The sequence below is a fragment of the Lithobates pipiens genome, unplaced genomic scaffold (assembly GCF_037356315.1).
Source record: "Lithobates pipiens isolate NorthernLeopardFrog02 unplaced genomic scaffold, aLitPip1_a1.2 Scaffold_13, whole genome shotgun sequence".
NCBI classification, from domain to species: Eukaryota; Metazoa; Chordata; class Amphibia; order Anura; family Ranidae; genus Lithobates; species Lithobates pipiens.
This window is the reverse complement of record NW_027507718.1, coordinates 151894227-151915296: the sequence shown is the minus strand read 5'-3', so window position 1 is coordinate 151915296 and position 21070 is coordinate 151894227. Positions and strand designations below refer to the sequence as shown.

Here is a 21070-nt window from a genome sequence, read left to right as displayed (position 1 = left end):
CTGACCACTTCTCGCGTTCCATTTGCAGCTTGTTTTGCAGCGGTATCTGCCAGGTGATTGCCTTGTGCTCTTTGGGAATTCAGTTTGTTGTGTGTTTTCACCTTAAGTATAGCCACCTGTGCCTAAGGCATCCATTAGGTCCTTGATAGCTGAGGTATGTTTCACTGCTGTGCATGCTGCTGTTAGGAGCCCTCTGGTTTTTCAAATGACCCCAAAATTGTAGGCAACGCCGAGGGTGTATCTTGAGTCAGTAGTCAGTATTCTCAAGGGCTGTTTCACTGAATGTCGGTAGGTGTGAAGTCTCCATTTCAGTCTCTCAAAACAGTCATGAACGGTGAGGTGAGGGTCATTCTTCAAAGAGGTTCCCCCCTCGAGAAGAGGAAACAGAGTGGATGGGTTAAGGATATTGCATTGGAGGATGGTGATGCTCTCAAGGAAAATTAAGGCATACTGGAGTCTGATGTGTCTTGCTGAAGACAGGTGTTTGGGCTGTACTTGGTTTAGTATGGCAGTTATGTCATGAGGGGCAAGGAGGATTAAAGGATAACCCAACACCATGTCATCGGTCTTGTCCAAAAGGGCTTGGGCTGCAAAGACGGCTCTAAGACAGGAGGGTCACCCCTTGGCCGCTGGGTCCAGTTGGCTAGAGTAATAACCAATGAGTCTGAGCCTGGTGCCATGGGCCTGAGCCAAAACTCCTGTGGCATGTCCTTGTCTCTCTGAGACAAACAGTTTGAAAGTATTTTTTCATAGTCTTGGAGCCCCAAAGCTGGGGCCGTGGAGAGGATCTCCTTCAGAACTTCAAAATTGTTCATAGCCTCTGGGGAAAGCAGGAAAGGATCAGATTTCAGGGTATCATAAAGAGGTTACATCAAGAGGCAGGCTCCCGGGATCCAAGAGCGGCAATAGGAGATTAATTCTAGGAAAGCATGTAGGGGCTTCTGACTTTGAGGCAAGGGGATAGCTTTGATTGCAGCAACTCTTTCTTCAGTGAGCTGTCGAGTGCCTTGGGAGATGCAGTGACCTAGAAAAACCACCTTCTCTTTGCACCACTGGACCTTTTGCTTTGAGGCCTTGCATCCTTGCTCGGCTACGTAGTGGAGGAGGCTTTCAGTGATAAAAGTCTACGCCTCTTGGCAATCTGCTCCTGGCGCTTCTCCTTTGCTTCCTTTGTTCTCTTAGCAAGGAGCTTGACATCTGATACTTCCTCCTCATTCTTCTGAACGCGCTGCTTCTTCAGGGCAATACGTCTGTGCTTGCGTTGAACAAGACGCTAGATCTTGGGAGCCTTAGTCCTGGCCTTCTTCCCTTCCTTAGCGAGAGGCTTTCTAACCACATATTGGAGGACATCATCTTCTTTGGACAGGTTGAAGAGCTTGCTTACTTTGCTTGCCCTTTTAGGACCAAAACGTCATGGAACAGTGTTGTCTGTGAGGTCAGGGATGTCCTTTTCACCTTTCCTGACAATCACCAAGTTCAACACACAGAAGTTGGCATCTACAATACAGTCATGCACAGACTTGCATTTGCGCTCGCTAGTCGTCCTGGGGCCATATGAAGAAAGAAAAAAATGCAGTTCAGAGGACACCAACTGCAAAAGAGGTTACTTTGGGTACCAAAAAATATTCAAAATAAAGTTAATTCATACAAAAATTATATTTTTATCATTATATATTAAATTACATTATTAACCAGAATTAAATTACTAAAAAAACAAAAAGCAATTCATAAAGAATACCCTTATATAAATAGACAGTACATATATCAAGAAAGACAGACTACCAACAGGACATAGATAACACACACAACAAACACAAAAAGTGACGCTGGTCCGGACCGATTGCTGTTGGCTGCCGTAATTGATCTTCATATATTAATTAAACCTTGAGAAAAACTCACAGTATCTTTAAACATTTATCAAGCAGTCAACAGCAAGCTTAGGAGGGAGAATCAGGTAATTAGACTACAGTTATTAATATCAGCCTGGTTTCTACCTAGTTTTGTAGCAAAACGTTCATTGACTAATAAATATATATAAAGTGCAAGTCTATTCTTCAGTATTAGTGTAAACAAATTTCGTATAATTATATTTTGCATTTAGACAATACTACTTTGCTTCAAAGAATTGTGTCCATATAAAAATGTAAATTCCTTTGAACAGGGTAAAACCGGAACCACACAAGGTAAGTATGTTGCAAATCCACTGGGCTTTTCAGACAACGAGGCTATTCATTACAATTATATATATGGACACTGCGATATCCCAAAAATTAATTGGCTGATTTTAAATGTTCAGATAAATGTACGTTACCACGGCTCTCCTGAGCACTGTTGTCTGATTCACTGTTGAAATAAAGGCAAGAAGTTCAGCCTTTCGCCATTCACTCTGCGGGCATATCATAGGCGCTATAGTCCAGTGTTTTAGCAAAATCCACTCAGTGTGCCACACACACAGACCGACCGCTTGCCGATCTTTTGTTTTCCGATGGGGTTTGTTTTTGTCAGCACTTGTGGTCCTGTGATGTTAGAAGTCCACCTCATGTACCCCGTTTGAGCAGGAAAAGCTCCGGTTCTCCTTATAGAAAAGAAGTATTATATAGCCGGTTTTTGGAAAGAAAGCACTCTGCTGGCCAAGCCGCATTCACTATCTCCAGCCTATGCAAGGCTCGTCCAGCGTCCTGGTGTGACGTCAACGCGTTTCGCTGGCTATTAGCATAGCTTCATCTCGGACGATCATTAACACACAGTCACACGTCCTTTTATAACAGGTTGTCCAGGTTTGTTTAATTTAACAATCAACTTTTACTTTCGCCTGTTTTTAATGAAGTAATGAGTCCATCATGAAAATTCCTCAACTAAGGCTTACTCCTGTAAATTTTTTATCATTTTCAACAATTGGGAATTCTTAAAAATAAATGTATAGGATAGAATGGCCAACAATTAAATGACAAAAGACTTTCACCGTGATTAATTCCTATATTCAAGCAAAAGTCCCCTCAAACTGACATCACTATACAACACAAAACACTCAAACAACATAAAGGAGAGAGATACAAAAAGAGGAAGAGGACAAAGAGATATATTTGTGTATATATATATATATATATATATATATATATATATATATATATATATAACCATCCTCATTTCTGTGTCTTATTAATCTGAATGATTTAATATCATGTGCCTATACAAAAATTGTGCAGGAGATAATACATGCCCCAAAAATAAGGCACTAGTACAGCAAGCACAGTTCTCATACGTTTAGAAACACCTGCAAATTCAGCCCACAGGAGCGAGCGACTTTAATCGATACACCCACCATTTTTCTTTTTGTAAGAGGATATGATAAAAGTCGCCCCTCCTGCTGGGCAATTTCAAGGTGTAAATTCCTTCCACTGTCATACCTTTTGGGTTATGGTCATGGTACATGGCAAAGTGTTTGGCTAATGGTTTCTCTGGTGGTTTGCTCTTATCCTTGATTTCACGTATATGTTCGCCTATCCTAATTCTCAATGATCTCTTTGTTTTACCGACACATATTTTAGGACAAGGGCAAGTGATTAAGTAGATTACTCTTGTTGTTGCACAGTTGCTCAAGTCTCGTATTTCAAAGGATTCCTGATTATTAGCATCTGTAAAGACTGAAGTTCGATGCACATAAGGGCAAATTTGACACTTAGTGCAGGGAAACATTCCTTTAGATCGTGGGTACTCTGACAACCAGTTTGGATCCGTGTCTTTAATAAACTCTGAGCGAATTAACATATCGCCTAAATTTCTAGTGCATCTTGCTACGAGACTAGGGGATTGACCTACTATTTTAGCCAATCCTGGTGAGTTTGTGAGAATACCCCCGTGTTTCTCCAGGATTGACCTAACTTTATCCCACTGGGACCCATAATTTGTTATAATTCTCACTGGCTCAACTATATTTTGTGAGACTTTCTCTGTCGTAGGTGGGCCTAACAGAAGGCTTTCCCGTTTCCTCAATGCTACTTTCTTCTTAGCTCTCTTGATTTGCCTGTGAGAGTACCCACGTTCACGGAATGTTTTGTAGAGTTCCTTGCTTTCACGTCTGAAGTCGTCAGCACTTGCACAATTCCATTTGGCCCGTAGAAACTGGCCCACTGGGATCCCATTTTTGAGCCAGTGTGGATGATGGCTAGTCGCATGCAAAAGAGAATTTGCTGCCGTTTCCTTCCGGAATGTGCAGGTGCTGTGACAACCATTTTTAAGTGATATGCGAAGATCCAAAAAGGATAAATTCCCCTGGTCCAAAGTATAAGTTAATCGTATATTACGCTAATTTATATTCAGCTCACTCCTAAATTGATGAAGCTGTTCTGGGGAGCCCCTCCAGACCATCAATACATAATCAATGTACCGCAACCACACCAGGGTGTGGTCGCGGTACAACAAGGATGAATAGACGTCTTCTTCTTCCCACATACCTAGGTGGAGGCAGATGCTTCTTCAGGGCAATACGTCTGCGCTTGCGTTGAAGAACTCTAGGTGTTACAAGACGCTGGATCTTGGGAGCCTGAGTTCTGGCCTTCTTCCCTTCCTTAGCGAGAGGCTTTCTAACCACATATTGGAGCACATCATCTTCTTTGGACAGGTTGAAGAGCTTGCTTACTTTGCTTGCCCTTTTAGGACCAAAACGTCATGGAACAGTGTTGTCTGTGAGGTCAGGGATGTCCTTTTCACCTTTCCTGACAATCACCAAGTTCAACACACAGAAGTTGGCATCTACAATACAGTCACGCACAGACTTGCGTTTGCACTCGCTAGTCGTCCTGGGGCCATAACAGACGTGACCCTTACTCAATAGGAGACAAACACGGCTGTGGGTGAGAACTCCCTGTTTCATGGGGAAACCTTGCTTATCATTGCCTCCACTCATGCGCACAACATATCTCCTCCATTCCTCAACCAAAGGATCAGCTAAAACTTCTGTGACCATGTGTTTCTCATAAAAAGTATGCAGCTTGCGTTCATCGTCAAATTCAATCAACTTCTGCCAGCCAGTGGCTGGGAAAGAGACATTAAGCTTAATGTCTGCACAGCCTATTTCAGGTCCCCCGTCGGAAAGAGGAGAGAGGTAGCGGGTAAGAGACTTTCAGAGAAGTTTGAGATGTCACCACATTGAAGGGTATCTGCACAAAGCAGGAGGTCATCTACATACTGAAGGAGTACAATGTCTGGGTGTAACTTCATCCATGTGTCCAGGATGAGGACCATTGCCTTGTAAGGATGAGCCGAACACCCCCCTGTTCGGTTCGCACCAGAACCTGTGAACAGACCTAAACTTCGTGTGGACTTTAGAACCCTATTAAAGTCTATGGGAATCGAACGTTAACAATCTAAAGTGCTAATTTTAAAGGTTAATATGCAAGTTACTGTCCTAAAAAGTGTTTGGGGACCTGGGTCCTGCCCCAGGGGACATGGATCAATGCAAAAAAAGTTTTATAAACGGCTTTTTCAGGAGCAGTGATTTTAATAATGATTAAAGTGAAACAATAAAAGTGTAATATTCCTTTAAATTTCGTACCTGGGGGGTGTCTTTAGTATGCCTGTGAAGTGTCATTTCGCAAGGAAAAAAAGTCTTTTAAAATCACTTTCCATTGTCGGCTCCCGTAATACAGAGAACACTCAATGAGTGCTCTCTGTATTAGCTGACAATTCATTCATTGATAAAAAATAAAAAAGCGTGTGTAAATTCAATTACCAGGCCCTTCAGGTCTGGTATGGATATTAGGGGGAACCCAGTGTCAAATAAAAAAAAAATTGACGTGGGGGTCCCCCTAAATATCCATACCAGACCCTTCAGGTCTGGTATGGATATTAAGGGAACCCCACATCAAATAAAAGAAAATTGACGTGGGGTCCCCCTAAAAATCCATAGCAGACCCTTTATCCGAGCACGCAACCTGGCAGGCCGCAGGAAAAAAGGGGGGACGAGAGAGCCCCCCCTCCTGAACCGTACCAGGCCACATGCCCTCAACATTGGGAGGATGCTTTGGGGGTCTGTGACCCCTCAAACCACCATGTCCCCATGTTGATGTGGACAAGGGCCTAATCCCCACAACCCTGGCCGGTGGTTGTGGGGGTCTGTGGGCGGGGGGCTTATCAGAATCTGGAAGCCCCCTTTAACAAGGGGACCCCCAGATCCCGCCCCCCATTTGAAATGATAAGGGGGTACAAAAGTACCCCTACCATTTCACAAAGAAAGTGTAAAAATGGTTAAATAAGACAAACACACTTTTGAAAAATTCCTTTATTAAAAATAAAAAAAAAGATTCCAGTGGTGGTAATCCACTCTTGCTATCCAGCGATGGATGATCATCTCTCCGGGGTCCAGCGATGGCTGATCTGATTTGACAAAGGTCAAGCTGGTAATTTGCCTTTGCACCAGTCATATGATTGCACAATTGACCTTCAACCAGGTGCCATACCCCCTCGTAGTCTGGTCTACTTTGTCTGTCTCGGAAAACAAAGCCATGGAGGGGTATGTGGCCGACACATTTTCTCAAGGATTCATTCGTAGATCCTCGTCTCCTGCTGGTGCTGGTTTCTTCTTTGTGAAAAATAGTAGAGTGGTGAATTGAGACATTGTATTGATCATAGGGGTCTCAAGCGCTTCATGATTAAGAATGCATATCCGATGCCTTTGAGTTGTTTGAGCGCCTCAAGGGAGCAACGTTTTTTACGAAGCTTGATTTGCGAGGGACATACAATCTCGTGAGGATCAAGGAGGGCGACGAATGGAAAACTACGTTTAATACCAGAACTGGCCATTGTGAATACCTAGTTATGCTATTTGGTCTTTGAAACTCTCCGGCAGTTTTCCAGGAATTTATCAATGATGTCCTCCGACATTTGTTGCAGCTATGTGTGGTGGTTTATCTTGACGATATCCTCATATTTTCCACGTCCCTAGAGAACCATCACACAGATGTCCGCTGTATGCTGCAGAGGTTGAGAGATAATAACCTGTATTGCGAATTGGAGAAGTGAGAGTTTCATTGAGAACAGGTTAAATTCCTGGGTTATGTCATTTCTACTGCTGGTTTTTCGATGGACCAAGAGAAACTTTCGGCAGTACCACAGTGGCCCCAACCCATGGGTTTACGACCATTGCAGCATTTTCTTGGCTTTGCCAATTATTATCAGAAGTTAATTTTGTAATGTCTCATCTCTGATCGAACCCTTGACTGACATGACCAGAAAGAATGGTAAGCCACAGAATTGGTATCCAGAGTCAATGAATGCCTTTGAGAGTCTCCAGGCTGCCTTGGCTTCTGCTCCTGTGTTGGTACATCCTAATCCTATGGTGCCTTTCATCCTTGAGGTTGATGCATCCAAGACTGGAGCTGGTGCCCTGCTGTCTCAACATCCTACCTCCTGACAGCGCTATGCATCCTTGTGGCTACTTCCAAGAAATGATCTCCTGCAGATTGCCATTATGAGATTGGGGACAGAGCGTTATTAGCGATCATTTAGCCCTTAAAGAATGGAGGCATCTCCTTGAAGGTACCACTGTGCTGGTTCTTATTCTGACTGACCATAAGAATCTCACATTCTTGTCTGAGGCTAAACACCTCTCTCCCAGAAGGGCGAGATGGGCTCTTTTCTAGTTTTCCTAAACTTCAAAGATGGAGTTGGTTCCTGTTCCTGTGATTTCTCCAGATCATATTCTGGCTACGGTTCGCACCAGTCTCACTTCTCCTTTTGGTGATAGAATTCCGCTCAGATCCAATCTCTTTCTGAGAAGCCTTGTGATCGCTGCTTTGTTCCTAAGAGTCTCCGTACTGCCGTGCACTGGTGCTCCAGGTTTACCATTCTACCAAGGCTGCTGGCCACCCAGGGAAGAATCAACTCTTTTGGGTAATTTCATAACAATTCTGATGGCCTAGTCTACGTGCTGATGTAACCGGCTTCGTAGCTGCTTGTTCCATGTGTGCTCAGAGTAAGACATGACACCTTCCAGTGGGCCTTCTAAAAACCATACCCAATGGAGAGAGGCTTTGGACCCACACGTCAATGGATTTCATTGTGGAGTTACCAAACTCTAAGGGCAACACAGTTATCCTTATGGTGGTTGACTGGTTCTCAAAGATCTTTCATTGTATTCCACTTAAAAAGTTGCCCACATCTAAAAAAACTGGCTTCCATTTTTGCTCGGGAGATCTTTTGCTTACATGCGCTACCCAAGGTGATCGTCTCGGACAGGGGTAGCCAGTTTGTGTCCAGGTTCTGGCAAGCCTTTTGTGCACAGTTGGGAATGCAGCTTTCTTCTTTCTCCTCTGCATATCCCCCGCAGTACACTGGGACTGCAGAACGAGCCAACTAGTCCTTGGAACAGTTTTTATTTTTACATTTCTGACCACCATAACAACTGGTGAGACCTCTTACCTTGGATGGAGTTTGCTCACAATAGTGCCATCAATACCGCTTCCCGATTGTCTCCATTCATGGCAAATTAATGGTTTCCAACCATCCATGTTGCCTGACTCATTTGTTCCTCATAACATTCCTGCATTGGAGGAGCATCTCCGTGGTCTTCGTTCCACTGGGGTACAGGTCCAAGAGTCATTGCAACGTGGCAATGATAGGTACAGACTCAATTCTGACTGCAGACGCCTACCTGCACCTTCCTACCAAGTTGGGGACAGGGTCTGGCTGTCATCTCACAACCTCCATCTCCATGTTCCCTCATTAAAACTGGCACCATGGTTTATTGGTCCTTTCTGTATTCTCCATAGGATCAACCCATTGCCTCACACTTTAGACCTTCCTTCTAAAATGAGTGTTTCAAATGTATTTCATGTCTCCTTATTAAAACTTTTGGAATGCAACCATTTCACTGCTTCGGTACCACGTCCTCACCCAGCTCAGGTTGAGAACCATGAGGAATATGAGATACAATCTATAATTCCATGGGTGCATACAGTACCTGCTTCATTGGAAGGGGTATGGTCTGGAGGCACGCTCTTGGGTCTCATCCTTTGACATACATGCTCCTGTCCTCCTTTGTGTCTTCCATGTTTCCCCACAAACCTGGTGGTCCTCTGAGGGAGAGGGGTCACTGTCAGGGCTGGGCTCGGCTCTTCCTTCTCAGAGCTCTGTGCTCAGCTGTCAGTTAATTGCCAAAGTCTCTTCCTTCCACAGTGACTCACCTGGTCTTCATTTTCTCCTCGTCAGCTAGAGCTGCTGGTTATATAAACTATTTGTATCAGATCTTCGATGCCTTTTCCTTGGTCAACATATCCGGACTCTCTGTGCTGTGTTTTCCTGTGAAAGACTTTTGGTTGGCTGACTTCCCTTCTGGTTCCTGATCCTGTTTGCTGCACTTGACTTCACTGATCTCTGGACTCCTGTTTCTCTGGCTTGTTCTGACTACCCGTCCTGGTTACCAAACTCTGCCTATGTTTTGACTGTTTGCTTTGTTTATACCATTTTATTAAATAGTGTGATTTTTAGAGCCGGTTCACACAGCGGGCGATGCGAGGCGACACGACTCACCTCGCCTCGCTCTCGCAAGTCGCCCCCGTTCTGTACAATGGAACCGTTCTGAGAGGAGCGACTCGAGTCGCTCCGACTCAGAAAAAAGGTTCCTGTACTACTTTTGGGCGACCTCGGGGCGACTTGCATTGACTTCTATACAGAAGTCATTTGCAAGTCGCCGCTGAGGCCGCGGCAGGTCGCGGCGAGGCAAGTCGGAGTCGCCTCGCCTCGCCTGCAGTGTGAACCGGCCCTTACTGCACTTCTGTCTCAGTCTGATTCATGGTTCCTGACACACTTCATGATTAACTTGAGATCAAAATCATTTAGGTGCGGAAAAAAAAAGGATTCAATTCCTCTCTAGTGTCAGTCCACAAAAGAAGAATATCGTCTATAAATCATTTCCATATTACCACCTTGTCAAGATATTCATGTAGTGCCTCATCAAAGAAGAGACCCTGCTCCCACCCCCCAGGCATAAGAGGGGGGCACACCTAGTCCCCATGGCTACCCCCTGTACTTGAAGGTAGTGAGGGCTTTGGAACATAAATAATATATGAGTCAAAAGAAATTGCAGCAAATTGAGGACAAATTGGGTATATGGTTCTACCAATGTGTCCCTCTGGGAAATGTAACCCTCCACAACCCCAACCTCCACATCAATCACAACCAGCCATGAATTCCTTAGCATGTAAATCCCATCCAATACTTTCAAAGGGTCAATTGTAAGACAATAGTACTGACACAATGGGCCTGCCAGGTGGCTGGTCCATACATTTGTAAATCTTGGGTAAGGCATACAGTGTGGGGGTCCTTGGATTACGAACATTAAAGAACTCCCATGTAGATTTATCAATGACTTCATTAATATAGGCTTGACCAATTAGATTTCTATATTTCGTTTGAGTTAGTTCTACATAAGAAGCGGGGGCACGTCTGTACCATTCCCTATTTCTTAGGATTCTAAGTACCATGGATTCATATTGCACAACATCCATCACCATACCCTTATCGGATGGTTTGATCACAATGTCATGATTCTGTTTCAATGAGGATAGGGCCTCTAACAGAATTTAGGAAAGAAATAAAGCTCTAGTATTTTTCCAATTAGTCTGTTATTTTTCCTTAACAACTTGCTGGGTGAAGGCCCAGATATTACTGTTCCCTTGTAAAAGGGGGAATGCCTGAGATTTCAGTTTGTACACATGGGGTGGGGGGGGGGGGGGTAAGTACCATGGATTCATGAGGAATATGAACTGCTGGAAATGGCAATAGCCGACTCCATTCCAGGAGAAGAATCTCCCGCAGTATCTTCCCTCCTCCCATAACTCCATTAGTTCTTCCAATGCTCCCATGTTCTCCAATGCTCTCATGTCAATGATGGAAAATTCTTTCCATAAGGAATTGTCCAATGAGTTCTTCCCAAGAGTCATTGAATTTTTGTCATATAGCACCTTAAACATCAGGCTACGAGTAAAAAGGTGGACATCCTTGATCCTTGATTACATTAAAGTGGTCTACCTTCTGCTCAGGACAAAATGTGAGGCCTCTCTGAGACCTTTGGTAAAAAAGGAAACTTGCAAAGTTTTATTTTATTTATTTCAGGTATTTATATAGCGCCATCAATTTACGGAGCGCTTTACATATACATTGTACATTCACATCAGTCCCTGCCCTCAAGGAGCTTACAATCTAAGGTCCCCAACTCACATTCATACATACACTTATTAGCACCAATTTAGGCAGGAACCAATTAACCTACAAGCATGTCTTTTTATGACCTGACCATCTGGTAACATATGTTAACGGTTATCCTGTCTATCTATAGTATGACATACCGTACTTGCCAATCTATCCTTAATCAGTCATGCTGCCAAAACTGCAAACATCTGTAAATCATGATAACCAACCATGTATGTGCCTTCTACATAATATATATGTAGCACACTACTCCCTTGGGGGCTGCAAAGTTTCCCACTGGCCATCCCAGACACCTAGAGCTACCCTTACCTCTGACACTTCGGGTTCCATTCTTGTAACAACACAAACTCACTGTTTTCTTTTATAAGTAAATAGCAGATTAAGTTTACTGAAGAATATTGTTAACCTTTAAAATCTATATTTCTGATTTATTAATCAGAAGATATGATATGGGTTTAAAAGAGAATCCTATTGACCAGGAAAAGAAAGGTTTAACATAACACCCTTTATTAGAGTAAGTTACAGGTCTATATACACAGAAAATATCTATAGTCTAAGGTCTTACATCAAGGAAGAAAATACTAGGTTGTAATATAATATTTACATACAGGAATACAAAGTATATTCTCTAAGACAGTATATTTCGTCACAAGCATACAAGCATATTTAGTTACAAGCCACACCTTAACCATAATTACCCATCCTTACAGAGTTCCACTCGTGACCACTGCTTCCCAAAAAGAGACTGTTCCCTCCCTTTGGTTTTGGGTAAATGCCTTCATGCTGATTCCCCATTGGCTGCCTTAGCTTGGATCATGATTGGAGGGCTCACTACATAAGTCGGCCCCCTTTCATGCAAATCCTTGTGACTATTCTTAAACAGAAGACTTAATTGGATTTCCCCAGGAACTTAAGCAATGATTATGGTTGGACTCTCCTCATTGTCTACCCCAGCATGGGGTCCTTTGAAGTGAGTAGGTGTAGAACAATGGGAGTGGCTTCTCCATATGGTGTATACAAGTCTCGGCCCCGCATTGTCTGCTCTTCCCAAGCCCCTGGGGGGGGAGGCATTTTACCTGACCTTCCTAGATCCCGGCCAAATGAGATCTATTTCTAATTACAATATTTTACAGATATTAATGAAGATTTCACATAAACTCATAAGGCAACAGATGGCCCCTTGTGGCCAGTTGAGAATATGAGACTCGGCCACACATAGAATAATGGTTTAGGTGCAATCTTCTTTAATATTTGGAACGTTTGGCTTTGCCCTCTGAAATGAAATAAAACTCTTTGAGAAGAAGAAGGAAAAAAAAAAAACGTTTAAACTCTCCATTTCTACAGTTCCCATTTCTGGATCCTAGTATCGGTAGTCCTCACTTGTTCTGAATGTAATAAGTCCATAATAAAAATCATAGGATACAAAATACAATTAAAAAAAAACAAGAGGGATAAAAAAAAAACATGAGGATCCTTGTTCTCAACCGTCCAATAATGTTAGTGCGAAAGTCAATAATGTCAATCTGGTCATGTTGCCCTTGCTTCTGGGACAGCCTTCCATGGTGATTCCCGTTGGATACCGCATACAGTAATGGCCTTTGGATCAGCTTTCCCGGCTAAGATTATACTTTGTTAATGTGGACAGAGGTAGAGAAAGAACACCACAAGTACATTTGAGACACATGCATTCAAATTAATGCTCGTCTGGTAAGTCTGAGCAGTTAGGACCTTTTATTAGAATTACCATAGATACACTGCGACATACTACTGCGACCCCTTTCTCAGTGACATGTGTAACAATTTGGTAACGCCCTTCAGCCAGGTGTCTGATTTCCATCCCCCATCTTTCTTCCTCCGTGGTCATATGCCTGCAAGTAACTTCTGCTGTATACCACTGTGTGTCTGTGTACGACCCTTCAAGTGTGCAGGAGGTTCTTGTTGCCATCGCAACTCACCACTAACTCCTGTTACTGAAGCTATGTTCAGTGCTGGTCCCAAACATTGGGCACCGTCCTTGGCTACCATGTGTAGCTACTGCACGAGCCCTGCCTTTAGCAGGCTACGGAAGAGGTCATCACTTTAAGAGTTCTCATTGCAGATTAGGCAGTGTCGCCTACGCAGACAAACATGACTGGATTTCAGAATACAGATAGGTGTGATGTCACCAGTCACTAGTGGCTTCTGGAAAAATCTAAATAAAATACTCTTAAGTACAAATGTACTATACTCCCTGCTATTTGCCAATCACTATGAGTCTCACCAGTCCCAGTATATCTATATGATATTGACGCAATGCTCTTTGAACTTATTATGGCACAAAAAGAAAGAAATGAACATTAAAAAAAAATATCAATGACCACATCTGATGACTGCCCAACATTAGAACTGTAGAGAGGATTGTATGTCACATATACACAGAAAATAGTCACATGGCTGTTGCTAAAGCCTTATGTTACTATTGTCATGATAATAGCTACAATGACCTAAAATTATATAAAACAATTATCCAATGTCATAAGAGAAAAACAAAAACTGTTGGATACTCGACCCATCCCCAAAATGCTAAAGGGAAGCTTTTAATATTCTATATCAACCTTTGTAATTGCTTTAAATGTTCTCCATATAATGTTCCCCATACTCCCCTCTTTTTTTTTTTTTTTTATTTCACCATAGGCAAGCCAAACTGAAGAATCACCAAAAAAAATTAAAATAAGGTGATATAGGAAGTAAAGAAAAAAAAAAATAGTTTTCTTTAAGAGAAAAAGTTGAAGGAGAAAAAAAACAATAAAGAAAAAAAAACTATTCAGATTGAATGCTGCCTCAACCTTTAATTTGTTAAAGAGCCTTGAATCTGTAATTGTGTTAAACAAAATGATTGAATCTGCTTTCAAACATTGCGCAACACCCTCTCTCGGTGGTGATTAACATATTAATTGACTCTCAGTGCAAAACAATTTGCAAGTCAAGCAGGCCACAAAAATTTGTATTAGAGAGAGCAGGACCTCTGTTTATTGAAACAGACCGCCCTAAAGAAGTTAGAATTTAGTAAGGCCTGACTGTAATTAATTCCATTCAAGGCTTCTCCTTAAAACCAACATAAAATTGTTTTAAGGTCCTCATCTGTGTTTCACAATACTTTGCCCCGTCTGCGTCCGATCATCCATCCTTGTTTGGGCAATTACCCTAAAATACAAAACTTAAAAATCATTAATAACACCTCACTGTACCTCTCTGAGAGGTTCATAATGGTCTACAATAGTAGTGGATGCTTGGAACAGACTTCCAGCCAAGGTAATGAGTCTATACTTTGACAGACCAAATATGGAAAAACTGGGAGGGTTTGTAAATACTTAAATTCTAAAATGACAACCTGTAGATCTATAACCTTCACACATGTTAGCATCACATGAGTTAATTTGGAAGGAAAAACAAAACAAAACATAAGACCTACTGAATCCATAAGATGTCACAAGGTGCAAAGTAATGTATCATTTAGTTTCCGAGTGTAAGGCACAGGAAAGGAGAAAACAAAGATATACACAACATCCCTACAGTTCCTCATAGTTATAAGGATTGAGATTTCATATTTGTGCACAGGTTATTTATTCGCAAGTACATTTGAACTTGTAAAAAAAAAATATAAATTTAAACTGGTACCAGTATTGAGCTCATTTCCAATGAAAAAAAAAATTATAAAATAATCATAAACAGTACAACGCATGCGCATTAGTGTGATCACACTTATTTATGGCCATAAAGCAATGTTGAGTATACCCCCTAAGAGAAAAAAATAAATCTTTGTTTACACATGGACAGTTCATACCCATGCATTCCATCACTCACACATACACATTCATTTCGATTGCATCCCATACATCCTGGATAGCACTTTGGTATTTGCAAATGAATTGTTAGGCGTTTCTGGCCTCTGGGAGAATACAAAGGAAAGTGAGAGGAAGAGAGAAAAACAAAAACAAAAACAATGGACTGTTATACCTTACCTTTGTTAGGCGTGTATTTACGCATATGTACAGCCAATTTGTATGGACATATACTTTCCTGAATTCACTTAAACCTGAAAACAGATTACTTTGTAGAAGACAGTTATTAATCTTTCCCCCTTTTTATTTATTTAACCTATTTAAAGCAAAACAAAAACTTAAAAATACATCATTCTTATGTGTACATTGGTAAATGGACAATGCCATTCCCACTTTGATCTAATGAAACTAAAATGCCATAGACCTCTAAAACGAATTTATATGTTGTATTTCATCCCCGCTTTTATTGTACTGGTTTGGTTTGCGGTGGACAAGTTACTCCCTCCATTTTTCAAATTCAGGGAGTCAATGACATTTCTTTTAAAAGATTGGAATTCTTTCACAAATTCATCCCGTTCCTGTTTAATTTGCCTAATCTCCTGCTGCAGGGTCTCATTCTCAGCCTTAATAGTTGAGGAAGGGATGTATGATTTTGTATTTTCATACTTATTACTCCTGGGCCCTTCCCCCCAGCGTGGTGAGTACACTTCTATGTCCCGCCTCCTTGTTGTATATTGCTTCTGTTTAAATATCATTTCACCAGAAGACACACAAAATTGAGAAATGTGGCCTAATAACCCACAGGTATAGCACTTTATCTTTTGTAAAGTATTAAAGCGTCTCTTAACAACTGGTGTGGTTTTAGGCTGAGAATCTTCAATGGCTAAAACCTGATGAACTGCTTTTCCTGTCTTCATAATAGATCTAGGGGTACTTACACAAGAACTCTCACCTTTCAATGAGTTGTTGAAATGAATGCCTACTCCAGGCGGAGCTAGTTTTCTGTTGTCTGTAGAAATACTAAAAATGGTTGCATTACAATCTATGTTATGTGTAGGTTGCCCCCGCTGCTCTGGGCTGGGAGATGCCTTAACCTGATCACTATGCCATCTCACACCTGAGAGCTCCCCCCTCTGTTGCACATTGGTTGCGTGTGAAATAATGAGTTCATTATTTTTAATTTTGCCAATGTTGGGGAACTTATCTTGCTTCTCATTTGTGGATATCTGGTCCCCATTGTCTGGTGGGTATGTGACCATGGTGCATTCTCGATTTTCTTGTGGCTCTGCGATTTCTCCCATCGCCACAGGAAAAGTAGAATTAGGATCGATATCCTCCTTTCCCTTATACTTTTCATATTCTTTAATGTCCCCAATTTCATAGGCACAAGTAGGTGCCATAGTATTACCATGTTCGCATCTGCTGGCCATAGCTGCCTGTCCTTTAAGGATATAAATTGTTTGTAGCAACTGTGACATTGTAATATTGTTATTGTAGATTGTAGCTTCAAATTGCTGTATTTTAGCATTCATAGCCATGCCAGCTGCATACATGCCTGCCAAGGCTAGACCTTTGAGATTTTTCTTTTTGTTTTTTTTAGCTTGTTCCTCAAATAACTCCTGGACATAAGTCCAAGGAGATGCTTTTAACTTAGCATCACAGGCAAATTTATTGCTCTTGTGTTTAAAAGTATAAGTTGCTACAAAATTTCCTAGACAAGACATGGCAGACATTGTCAAGCTATACAATGCACAATTTGTAAGCTAAATTAAGTTAACTGTTGCCCTGTACTATACAGTCACTTTGAGATTACCGTAAAGAAGTAGGGAAAACAAACAGAAACTCCCATTGAATAAAATTCAGAAAATGCAGTAAAGTGGAGAGGATAAAAATAAAAATAAAAAATATATATATATATATTTTCAGCTCTCACTACAACAATCCTGTTAGATTACTGGAGACACCCCAAATCTACTCACAATAGTTTGTAGTTTACCTTATCTGAGCCTACCCCCGCAGAACAATAGACCCGGGGGACAATAGGAACAATACTAAGGCCACAGGTATCAAATAGGGTGAATAACGCTTTCAGTTTACAATAGAAAGGTAAACGCAGCCGTGTTTACACCAAAGTTAAACCCAATTCAGTTTAAAAAAAAAAAACAAAAAAAAAAAACAATTTATCTACCACAAACTCGGCTTACCAAATTTGTGGTAAGGTTTCATCCTTAAAAAGAAAAATTTCAAGGTATAATACAGTATGCTAGATGCATCTTATTTTACCCTATACTAATAATCTTTCTCAGATATTAGCTTCAGCATTCAGCAACAAGACTTCCACAGTTCTGTACTGTAACTGAAAAGCATGAGAATATTACTGCTTGTAACATTCCACAGCTAAAATAAACAAAACTACTCTCTTGTAGTTAGTTTCACTGTCCTATACACAAATATTATGCCTTTAGTGGACAGACCATTTAAAAAAAAAAACATTTGTTGAACATTTTCAACAAAACCAAGACCACACTCAATTGGCGTCTTTCCAATGAAACCCATGTGCTCCCCATGCAGCACACTCAAACAATTGTTAGAGAGAGCAATGAACCTCGGCGAGCCCCAAGGAATACAATCAAATAAAAATTAAAAATAATAACAACAACTTTTCCCGCTAAGTTACTTCCTCCCCCTGACATGGACCGGAAATGTCAAGGTACATCCAAAGAACTTTTTAAATTATAATTACGGGATATTAAGCAAAACAAAATAAGTGGTGTATCCTCCCTCATTGTTAGAGTTCATCTAATACCCACTGATACAAACGAAACATTTACCTGTATTTTTCCCTATATAGATTGGATAATTCCCCCTAATAACCTTTTTATCTAGATAGATTGAATAAGCGGACTCAGCTTAAATTCCCTTAATAAACTTAATCTCTAATACACAAATTGTGGTATTATATTAAATACTTTCAGTCCTGTACTCAACTTCGTGGTCGCCACTGTTAACCTTTAAAATCTATATTTCTGATTTATTAATCAGAAGATATGATATGGGTTTAAAAGAGAATCCTATTGACCAGGAAAAGAAAGGTTTAACATAACACCCTTTATTAGAGTAAGTTACAGGTCTATATACACAGAAAATATCTATAGTCTAAGGTCTTACATCAAGGAAGAAAATACTAGGTTGTAATATAATATTTACATGCAGGAATACAAAGTATATTCTCTAAGACAGTATATTTCGTCACAAGCATACAAGCATATTTAGTTACAAGCCACACCTTAACCATAATTACCCATCCTTACAGAGTTCCACTCGTGACCACTGCTTCCCAAAAAGAGAGTGTTCCCTCCCTTTGGTTTTGGGTAAATGCCTTCATGCTGATTCCCCATTGGCTGCCTTAGCTTGGATCATGATTGGAGGGCTCACTACATAAGTCGGCCCCCTTTCATGCAAATCCTTGTGACTATTCTTAAACAGAAGACTTAATTGGATTTCCCCAGGAACTTAAGCAATGATTATGGTTGGACTCTCCTCATTGTCTACCCCAGCATGGGGTCCTTTGAAGTGAGTAGGTGTAGAACAATGGGAGTGGCTTCTCCATATGGTGTATACAAGTCTCGGCCCCGCATTGTCTGCTCTTCCCAAGCCCCTGGGGGGGGAGGCATTTTACCTGACCTTCCTAGATCCCGGCCAAATGAGATCTATTTCTAATTACAATATTTTACAGATATTAATGAAGATTTCACATAAACTCATAAGGCAACAATATATAACATAGACTTAAAGGTTTGACTGAAACAAGTATAACAGGAATTACAACAACTGCACTGCTCCACCAACGTAGTGCAACAATACAGTGAATACTCACAACAGTTTGTACATATAAGTTTGCCTTGAATGAGCCCTGAGAATGTGTCTCCAATTGGGACTAGTGCTCAGAGTGACCACGCCTTATTCTGAGCACCTTCCAACTTCCAGCACACTCTGGTTAATACGAAAAAATGCAAAGAGATAAATATAGTACAGCACAATCATTAGGGAGCTCCCCCTACTTTAATAAGATGCAAGGCCTTGTGATGAAAGATGCAGTCTATTAGACTTCTTTCTTCTGCTAGCTATTTACATAGTTACATAGTTAGTAAGGTTGAATAAAGACACCAGTCCATCCAGTTCAACCTGAGTGTCTACAATTGTCCCCATCACTGTACATTGCACACTCATATTGGTCCTTACCCTCAAGGAGCCCACAATCCAAGGTCCCCATTCATATACTAGGGCCAATTTTGGACAGAAGCCAATTAACCTACCTGCATGTCTTTGGAGTGTGGGAGGAAACTGGAGTACCCGGAGGAAACCCACACAGGCACAGGGAGAACATGCAAACTCCAGGCAGGTAGTGTCGTGGTTGGGATTTGAACCAGCGACCCTGCTTACTGCTAGGTGAGAGTGCTAACCACTACACCACTGTGCCGCCCTTATTTGTGTTGTAAACAATTGTAATCCAACAGTAAATCAAACAAGGGTTAACGTGAAGTGGATGTTAGAACAAATTCTGTAGTGTGGCACACCTGTAATTGCTTCTGGTGTAATTGCTTTGGATAACACAGTGTCAAAGTACAGCAAAGAGTAGGCTTGAGGCCTACTTAAATTCAGTCTGTCTATTAGGTTCTCTTCCGTGAGACTACAGGTCCCAGCAACACTGTGTTAAAGTACTAGGTGAATGAAAGTGCGTTTAGGAAACTGTGGGCAGTAGCCCTCTCACCAAACTGGGTCTGAAGAATGGAACAGCTCTGCTCGGATGCACTCAGTCTTGCTTCTAACCGGCCGGCTCCGTCACACTGTTCTGCTCTGCAAGATGAACCGGGTCCCTCTGATGGTGTCACGAGGATCCTGGCAGCAGTGGTCAGTCCGGACCTTCCGCTGCGCGTCCGCGGGTGTGCGCCTGGGCTATTTAACTCAGTTGGTCACATCCAGTTCTTGCTGTCTGATCTACAGCGTGCGAGTACCCTGATTCTGAGAACCTGCCTTCTATGACCTGTTGACCCGGCTTGTTTACTTACTGCTCCTGCTATCCGCCTGCATCTGACCCCGGCCTGCCTGACCTCCCCTCTGCTTGATCCTTCGGTGCCTTGCTGCCTGCCCGTTTACCGACCCGGTTCGTCCGACCATCCACCTGCTTGAGCCTTGGTACCTTTGCTTACCGTCTGACCTCCGACCCGGCTTGTCTGACTGCTCTGCTTCCAGCCTCCTGTTCCGGTGCCGTCTGCTGCTCTACCTCCAGTAGTGGTTCCAGCACCTGCCTGAAGTCCTGCCTCTGCCAGAGTTCCTGCATTGGTGTCCTGGTCCAGCCTCTCTGCCTGCCGCTCTGCTTCAGATTCCTGCACCTGCCTGCTGATCCTGTTTCCCTCCGATTCCAGTCATTCCCTGATCCAGCTGTTGATCCTGCCAGACACTCGTGCCCCTCTTGACTCTTGTGTTACCTGTATACACTACCAGGGCCCTTGAGTCAGAGCCGCAAGAGAGGTCTCCTCCTGCAAGTCGGGCTCTACCACCAGGTACGTGACAGATGGCTCAGACAGGTGTCTCTGGATCCCTCCCGATCCGGTCACTCAGTCTCAGGTCTCACATCCGCCACTTCTTCTTCTTCTGCCCAGAACTCCATAGGCAAAGACACCACATCATCGACTACTCCCATATCTCTCTTCTCCGGTGATGATCTTGAACTGGAGTACTCTGAATACTCATAGTCATCTTCAGATTCGTCACTTTCATTGATTTCCCTTTCTTTGTTCTTTCTCAAATGGGTACAAGCCGGGGTTAATCTTTCAGGGGACACCTGAGAAGCCTCTGGAATTTGTACTGCATCAGATAGTGGCAACAGATGATTTCTGTCTGCCAACTTGTGCTTTCCTGGTATGCTCAGATTCTTTAACTGTACTCGATCTCCCGGCTGTAGATCTTGAATTTTTACTCTAAGTTCCATTTTTTCCTGCACTCTCTCACAGTAGCATGCTCTACTGCCTGCTCATACT

The 21070-nt window shown here is 42.1% G+C and overlaps 1 protein-coding gene and 1 pseudogene across 1 annotated transcript in view; one reads left to right on the top strand and one right to left on the bottom strand.

The window, feature by feature from the left end:
- The window catches only part of GIPC3 (GIPC PDZ domain containing family member 3), a 1281857-nt gene that overhangs the window by 792593 nt on the left and 468194 nt on the right, over positions 1–21070 (top strand). The window lies entirely within an intron of this gene.
- LOC143973889 (small ribosomal subunit protein eS6 pseudogene) lies at positions 1091–21021 on the bottom strand (annotated as a pseudogene).